General features: G+C 39.0%; 2 non-coding genes across 2 annotated transcripts; both read left to right on the top strand.

Annotated features, from left to right (window-relative positions):
- The first annotated feature begins 1,624 nt into the window (after positions 1-1,624).
- TRNAC-GCA lies at positions 1,625-1,696 on the top strand. The gene has a single exon. It is a non-coding gene; the product is annotated as a tRNA-Cys (tRNA).
- A 2,574-nt stretch (positions 1,697-4,270) lies between these two features.
- Positions 4,271-4,342, top strand: TRNAC-GCA. The gene has a single exon. It is a non-coding gene; the product is annotated as a tRNA-Cys (tRNA).
- Positions 4,343-8,928: the final 4,586 nt, after the last annotated feature.

The following is an 8,928-nucleotide window of genomic DNA, read 5'->3' as shown; positions in this document are numbered from 1 at the left end:
AGGAAGAAATACAACTAGCATGATTTCAGGGATATTTTTGCTTAGGATGAAACTAAATAAAAAATGTGGGTTGATTTCAAGACCAACATTAAATAAATACTAGTATAGGAGGCATGTGGAAATGATAAAAATTGTGATGGTAGAAAGTGAGTGATTAGGTTTAGGAAATAAAGAATAAGGTAATATCCAGGATGACAAACAACTCAGTTTTCTGAGGGATTTCCTGGGATGCAGAACATTCAGTGCTAAAACTGGGGAGTCCCCAGAAAACCAGGATGGTTGGTCACTCTCTATATAACTACAGTCTGATATTTATCCCACAAACGTTTTTTGAGCACCTACATTGTTCCAGGCAGTGGAGGCTTCCAAAGGGTCCCTGCCTCTAATGAGCTCTACGTAGAGAGGACCCTGGTTTGCCACTGATGTGCCTGAGATTTTAAGCAAGGCTCTTCAGCTTCTCTCCATCTGTGTTTCTTATTCTACAAAAGAAGTGGTTAGGATAAATGATCTCTAAATCCCTTCCAGCACTGGGGTTCTTTGACATGAAGCACACAGTTCATCTGTTACTGCTAAAATCTCAACTCCCACTGATGTCCAGGGTGAGAAAGCAACAATGAGCAAAGTGTGCATTGTGATTCTTTTCTTAGCTCTCAGTTGCAGCCTGGGGTGCGGGAGCCCCTCCTCTCTCCTTACCTCCCAACCCAACCACAATTCTGACACAAAATGACCATCCCAAACTTAGGATCCTCTGGAAAGGCCTGAATAACATACGTGGCCTGGGAAATTTGCAGAAGAGAGATTTCCCAATAGGCCCCAACATGCAAAATTTCTATAAGAAGAACTTGCACAATTTATTAGGGCTAGAGGAGGTGTCTTCATGAGGTCAAGAAATACAGGTTGCTATAATTGTGGGTGTGTTTGAAAGTTGAAAATGAATCTTTGGTGGTAGGACCAGGATAAATAATTTCCTTAGTTGATTAAAAGGCTCTTGTCTGAAGCCTTGTTTCTCTTCCTCAAATGACCTTTTGAAGTTGACAGTATTCCATGTTTCAGGCAAGTTATGCTACATAGGAATGTAACTCACTGACCATTTGTTTTTATTTGACTAAAATCATCTTACAGTTATGGCTTGGAAAACATATTTCACACAAATTGTGATTTATATATATTTTTTCCAAAGTCAATTTAACATAACAAATATCTATTGAGTGCTAGTTATGAGCTCAGTTCTATGAAGTCATGAAGAGGAATGAGAATCTCAGTTGCTAGGAGCTTTGGCTAAGGGAAGCATGACAGGAATCCAATCATCCACATTAAATTGATGTTGCCATTTGTGGAGAAGCTGATTATTTTTCCTTGGAACTGAGTTTTGCTTTATGTGAAATATGATGGATAGGAATGAGGCTTTGGGTACTGGTGAGTCTAAGAAGAGTTTTTTGGTTCTGAAAACTTAGTTCTCAGAAGTTCTGTCTTTTATTATAATAAACCTCTTCTAAAACTTGTAACGCCCAGAATCTCACTAGGCAACATTATAGCTCTAATTATAGCTCCCCTGAGTCATTGGAGGTTTTTAGAACAAGAATTTTTAGAGATAGATAGACTATAAAAGCAAGGTTATTTCACTGGGGGTATAGCTCAGGGGTAGAGCATTTGACTGCAGATCAAGAGGTCCCTGGTTCAAATCCAGGTGCCCCCTCTGCCTTTTTGTTTTGTATGGATTGGCTTTGACTTTATTATTTTCTGTGGTTCATGGCTGATTGAATAATAACTAATGGCCTTGCATTCTTAGAATATACCAGGGACCAGTCTTAGATTATCTCCTCCATTTCTGACCAAAATTTTATAAGCTATATACTATTAGTATTTCCATTTTACATGGGGAGACTGAGACTTGGAGATGCTAGTAATTTGCTGAAGGTCAAAAAGCTATAAAACGAAGGTTCAGGAGTTGAACTCAGAGCACATTCTTTCCATGGCTTCAGTATACTACCCATACTGTTGTCCTAATGTTAAAAGCTATGTGACAAAATCCTACTTAGCAATGCTCCCAAGGTCCTATTACTGTCCATGGAGTTTTAGAACCTTTTGGCTGCAAGGGAAACCCAGGACTTTATGACCGTGCCCACGCTTTGCAGTGCCCTGGAGAAAGTCAAGAAATAGACTTTTGTCTTTATCCATAGAACATTGCTGGAGATAACATGAACTGGCCTGAAGTTTAAGCCACTGCACTTTTCGCTTCTCTAAAACTTGAGGAATATCCATTACCTTCCATCCCTTGTTCATTTGCTACAGCCAAACACCTGACATTGGGTACCTTCATTTAGGACCCAGGCATAGGGCCAAAGGTCAGGCCCTAGTCTAGGTCTAACTCCCAACCACAACACAGGCAGTGCTCTGTCTTTAAATCAATTTGAACAACATACACTATGCACTGTGTACCAGAACTGTGCAAAGCATGAATCCACAGAACAAGACACAGCCTCTGTCCTCAGTCTGCTCTCATTCAGGATGTAGGCCTGTAAAATAAGAAAACAGAGCACTATCCACTATGCTGAGCTGTGCCAGGTGTAGTAATGTGGAAGACACAGTGAAAGTTCTATCCAGAGGAGGGGAAGTTAAGGGAAGCTTCAAGACAAGCTGATGTCCGACCAGGGTTTCAAAGATGAATAATAGCTCACAGATGGAAGGCGGAATGGAGGTGGGGGCAGTGGAGAGGGGTAGTTGTAGTTCCAGACAGAGGAAACAGCATGGGCAGAGGCTGGAGCCAGGCAGATGCAGTTGGAGGCAGCTGGAGTACAAAATGTGATATGAGGAATGTCAGAAGATGATGAAGCTGAAGAGGCTGGTAAAGATCTGATGGGAAGAACTTAGAATGTTGTGCAAGAGAAGTTTATCGTGAAGGCATTTAAAGGGGAGTGATCTAGAGAGACTTAGTTTTCAAGCAGGCTGCTCTGGGAGCAGTAGAGGGTGACATGTTTGGTGGAGGCCAGGAGGCTGTTTAGGAGGTGGTGGCACTGACAGTGCCAGGGTGGGGTGGACATAAGCAATGTCAAAGGTAAAATCAACAGCATCGAGCAATTCACTAGAACTGGGGAGGAGGGGCTGGGAGGAGCCTAGAGTTGCTAGCTGACTAGAGTTGCTAGAGTCAACAGCCAAGATAGGAAGGAGGCTGATCAGCTGGTTAAGTAGGCAGGCCCTGCACTCAGCCCTGAGCCTACACTGGACTCTCGGCCCCACCATCTGCTAGCTGTGTGACCTTAGGCCACATATTTCTTTCAATCACTGTGCGCCACAGTTTCCAACCTGCAAATTCAATATACTACTAATATTAATAGTACTTATTTTATGAGATTTTTGTGATGATTACATGCGAAGTTGTGGGTAGAACTTTTAGTACTATGCCTGGTGCATTGCAAATGCCCAATATATATGAGCTATTATTATTACAACAGAGCAAAATAGGGGATATGCAGGTTTGGGCAAGATGACAAGCTTAGTTTTGGCCATCCTGGTTTTGAAGTCTGAGGTTCCTGCTGGGTATCAAAGTGGAGAGGCTGGGAGTGGGTGTCTGGGACCCTCAGACAATGTGTGAGCTGGAGCTCTGGCTGCTGTTTGCTCCCTGGCCCTCCAGCAGCTGTCGGGCATCATCAGGGAGAATTTGTTGCAATGACAAAGATTTCCTTGACTTTCTTGCTGAACCGTGGAGATATGCAAGATTGAGTCCTCAGATTGGAACTTAAGGGAATAAGAATTGGCAGTGTTCACAGTTGAATTTTGAGCTTTGGAGTATCCAGGGATTTTTGTTTGTTTGTTTTTCTTTTTTTTTTTTTAATGTAAAATGAGACAGTTGGTCCTAGATGAAGTCCCCTTTGAAAACATGCACATTATAAAGTACGTGTAAATACCCAAAATTTGCCTATAATTTCAGAGCAGAACATGAACCTCTGAAGCCCATTTGTGCATCCCCAGCTAAGATCCCCTCCAAATCCAGTACTTGTTTGTAGGCCCTGCTGCTCAAAACATTCAGTGCTATGCCCAGAGATCTACAGGCAACTGGTGGTATATTTTAAAAGCTGGAAAATGAAACTGAAGCTACAGCACCGAGCTTCACTTACTGGGAAGAGAATAAGCATACATGCTCTGGGAAAAGCAACAGGTATGGCTAGAAGGAAACAGGATGAATGAGTACCACAGACACAAAAGATATTTATGAGGGGTGACGTAGGTCATAAAAATGAAATAATGCTTATATGAAGCTTACTAATGTAATGGGGGCATGGCTCAGTGGTAGAGCATTTGACTGCAGATCAAGAGGTCCCTGGTTCAAATCCAGGTGCCCCCTATGGCATGCTTTTGCTTCTTGGCAGCTGGACTAGAGTAAGGCAAGGAAGGAGCCCAGGGCTCAAAGTTTAAGGAGACACTTATGCTCAAGTTCCTGCAAACACCTTGCTCATTAATTCCCTCACAGTAGAGCTAAGGGCTCACATAAATTCACCTTCCCTCTAACACACACACAGACACACACACACACACACACACACACACACACACACAGTCACGCACCCTGATAGCTGCACATAACACACGTGTGCTTTTTTACATGTACCTTTATTTCTTCTTTCCTGTATATTCAATCTTATTAACCAGACCCTTTCCATCTTCCTTTCTTTTAGCTTTTTATTTTATTTCAGATTTTATGGAAGAGTTTGTCAATTCTATAAATTTTAGATTTACAGAAGAATTGTTAAGATGTTATAGTATAGAGAGATCCTGTATACTCTTCTCCTACCTTCCCCTACTGTTAACATCTTACATAATCAAGATATACTTATGAAAACTATGAAATAAAACGTTTGAGGTGATGGATGTGCTAATTACCCTGATTCGGTCATTACACAAGTATAAAAATACAAGTATCAAAATATCACACTGTGCCACATAAATTAGTACAATTATTATGTGTCAATTAAAAATAATAATAAAAGAAAAATGAAAGAAACTATGAAATAAACACTGGTGCAACACTATTAACCAAATGTCATGCTTTATTCAGATTTCACTAATTTTTTTTTTCTGCTAACATCTTTTTTCTGCCCCAGGATTCAATCCAGGAAGGATACCATGTTGCTTTTAGTTGTAATATCCCCTTAGTCTTCTTCAAATTCTGAAATTTCTCAGACTTTCCTTTTTTTTTTTTCTGTAACCTTGACACTTATGAAAAGTCCTACCTAAATATTTTGCAGAATGACCCTCACTTTGGGTATTTTCTCATGATTATACTGAGGTTATAGATTTTTAGGAGAAATATCACAAGGATAATGCACCCTTTTTGTTATAGGATGTTAAGGGTAAGTGATAAACACTGTAACAATTTAAGGGTCTGCTACATAGGTAAAACATTTAGGGTCCAGTGTCTGGGGCATGTCAGGCTATGCCTTGTAAAGTGAGAGAGGTGCCTATACTTTGCACTTCTCACCAAACAAAACGGGACATGTAACTTGGTGGACCATTTTGGATTTTAGAGGCAGTGTATTTGGATGTGCTTCTCTGGTATATTTACTAGATAACAATAACCCATACGACTGTCAGCTCTGGATTCCAGAGCAAGAAAAGCATCTGCACTAAAGTGAAGGCCATAGTGAAAGCTGGTCTTTCCCTTGGGTATTATGACTTAGTATTGAAAGTGCTTGTGGCTAGAAGCTGAGAGTAGAATGAGGGGGCGATTATTGGGGAAATATTGGTGAAAAGATACAAAATTTCAGGTAGGCAGGAGAAATAAGTTCAAAAGATCTACTGCACAGCTTGATGACTATAGTTAATAACAATGTATTGTATACCTGAAAATTTCTAAGAAGGTAGATTCTAAGTGTTCTCACCACACAAAACAATGGTAAGCGTGTGAAGTAAAGCATATGTTAATTAGCTTGATTAGTCATTCCATAATGTATACATATTTTAAAACATCATGTTGTACACCATAAATATATACAATTTTATTTGTCAACTAACAAATAATAATAATTTAAACAAGAAAGTGTATGTGGCAACTCCAGCCTTGCTAATTCACCTTTCTCTGTTTCCACAGCACATTAAATTTACCTGTGTTATCAGTTTTCACATGGGGTATTGTAATTGTTGATATGTCTGTGCATTAGTCAGGCTAAGCTTGGCTATGCTGTGGCAACAACCCTGAAATATCAGTAGCTTAACACAGGCAAGATTTATATCTTATTCATGTAAGGTCTGGTGGTCCTTGTCCCTCTTGTAGCCATGTCGTGTAGCCCATGTGGCCAGTTTGCAGCTGCTTAGCCCGGGATTGACGTGCATCACTCCTGCTCACAGTGCATTGGACAGAGCTAGTCATATGGCCCCAACTCAATTGCAATGGAGGGTGGAAAATGTAAGAAAGTACCTGGGCACTTGGTGAGTACTAATTTTCTCTACCATATAACCTATCTTACCCACTCCATTGGGCCTCTGGATAGTGTTAATTCTTTCTGATTCTTCTTGTTATCATCAGTCACTGGTAGGCACTCAGGAAGTATTTGGTGAATAACAGCTAATGGCTAGTTGGATGAATGAAGAAATGGATGATACAAGATACACAGAAGAAATGTGTCATTAGGTGATTTTGTCATTGGTCATTATGCAAACATCAGAGTGTACTTACACAAACCTAGATGATCTAGCCTGCTAAGCACCTAGGCTATATTGTATAGCCTTTTGCTCCTAGGCTACAAACCTGTACTACATGTTACCGTACTGAATACTACAGGCAATTGAAACACAGTGGTAAGTATTTGTGTATCTAAACATAGAAAAGGTACAGTAAAAATATGGTATAAAAGATAAAAATGCTACACTTGTATAGGGCACTTACCATGAATGGAGCCTGCAGGAGTGGAAGTTGCTCTGGGTGATTTAGTGAGTAAATGGTCAGTGAGTGTGAAGGCCTAGGACGTTACTCTACACTACTGTAGACTTTATTAACAATACACTTAGGCTACACTAAATTTATAAAAAGTCTTTTCTTTCTTAACCTTCTATTATTAAGGTTAATAATAAATTAACACACTTTTTGATAGGGTTGTTTGATTTTTTCTTGGTGATTTTCCTGAGTTCTATATAGATTCTAGTTATCAGCCCTTTACTGGATGTGTAGCATGCGAATAAAAATAAATAAATATATAAAATTTAAAAAAATAATAATAAGTTATCCTTAGTTTACTGTAAATTATTTACTTTATAAATTTTCAATTTTTAACTTTTTGACTCTTAAAATAACTCACTTATCTTAAAACATAAAACATAAAACTTAGCTTAAAACATTGTACAGCCGTAGAAAAATATTTTTTCTTTATATCCTAGTCTGTAAGCATTCTTTCATTTTAAAAATTTTAATTTTTTTTTTTTTTACTTTACAAAACATTTTTTGTTAAAAACTAAGACACAAACACACACACTAGCCTAGGCCTATACAGGGTCAGGATCATCAATATCACTGTCTTCCACTCCACATCTTGTCCCACTGGAAGGTCTTCAGGGGCAATAATACACACAGAGTTGTTATCTCCTATGATAACAATGCCTTCTTCTGCAATACCTCCTGAAGGACCTGCCTGAGGCTGTTTTATAGTTAACTTTTTTTATAAGCAGGAGGAATACACTCTAAAATAATGATAAAAGTATAATATAGTAAATGCATAAACCAGTAACAGTCATTTATTATCATTATCAAGGATTATGTATTGTACATAATTGTATGTTCCATACTTTTATATGATTGGCAATGCAGTGGGTTTGTTTAAACCAGCATCACCACAGACACAGGAGAAATGCGTTGAGCTATGACATTATGATGGCTATGACATCACTAGGCAATAGGAATTTTTCACTCCATCATAATCTTTTAGGTCCACCATTGTATATGCGGTCCATCATTGACCGAAACTTTGTTATGTGGTGAGTGACTGTATAAACAAAATATATTTTAAAATTAATTAGAAACTACAGTAATTTTATTATGAGGCGAGGATTAGACGTCTTACATTTAAAAGCAACTTATTTTTGTTTTTCTAAATAATTTTTAAAAGATTCAACCTTGAATTGGAGGAGACAACTTTGTCTATGCCTATCAAGTAAAACACAGAATCTTTATTTTTACCAATTTATTTTACTTTGAAAAAAAATGTTTACTGTTCTGCCTTCCTTTCTAAAACCGTCCACATGATCTTTTCCCCTTACAAAACCAAACTATCTTTATTGCATAAAACTTCAAAGAATATAGGAGGAAACAAAATTTGGCTGGATCTTCACCATTTTTTTTTAACTTTTGTCTTTTTTTATATGTAATTGTGTTCATACATGTAAATGTTTTATGTGTGTGTTGAAAATATTTATTAAACACAAATTGGAATAAATATGTATCAAGCAGATCTTAGGCAGCACGTCAAATCCTCCCGGCTTTGACTATTTCTGAGGCCTTTGGCCACCTTGTCTACGTGGCTGCCACTGGGTAACCAAGTACGTAAGGGCTCTGCCAACTTCCCACGGGCAAAGCCCTACAGTCCCTACTTCTTGCCCACACTGGTGCCCCTCGCCTCCCACTCCTGGCTTCCCTCTTGCTTTCGAGGTGTGTGAGGCCATGAGACCCACTTGGTCCTCCAACATGCAGAATCAGGGAAAACCTTTCACCAGTAAGATATAAAAGTTGAGGAGTAAATTCTTCTCCTGGGAACAAATTGTCCCAGGATGCAGTAGTTCATTCATCCTTTTGAGAGACAGCTTTATGAGATCAAGCAATCAGATGTGCTTGTTATCACATGATTGCCAGCTTAGAAACGCACCCTTGAGCTGACTTATCTCCTTGCTCTGCCCCATTTTCTTTCACCTCACTCCCGCTCCCTGAGATTGCACTCTGAACAAGTC

Source organism: Lemur catta, chromosome 1 (genome assembly GCF_020740605.2).
Source record: "Lemur catta isolate mLemCat1 chromosome 1, mLemCat1.pri, whole genome shotgun sequence".
Lineage (NCBI taxonomy): Eukaryota > Metazoa > Chordata > Mammalia > Primates > Lemuridae > Lemur > Lemur catta.
This window is presented reverse-complemented; position numbering and strand designations above follow the sequence as displayed.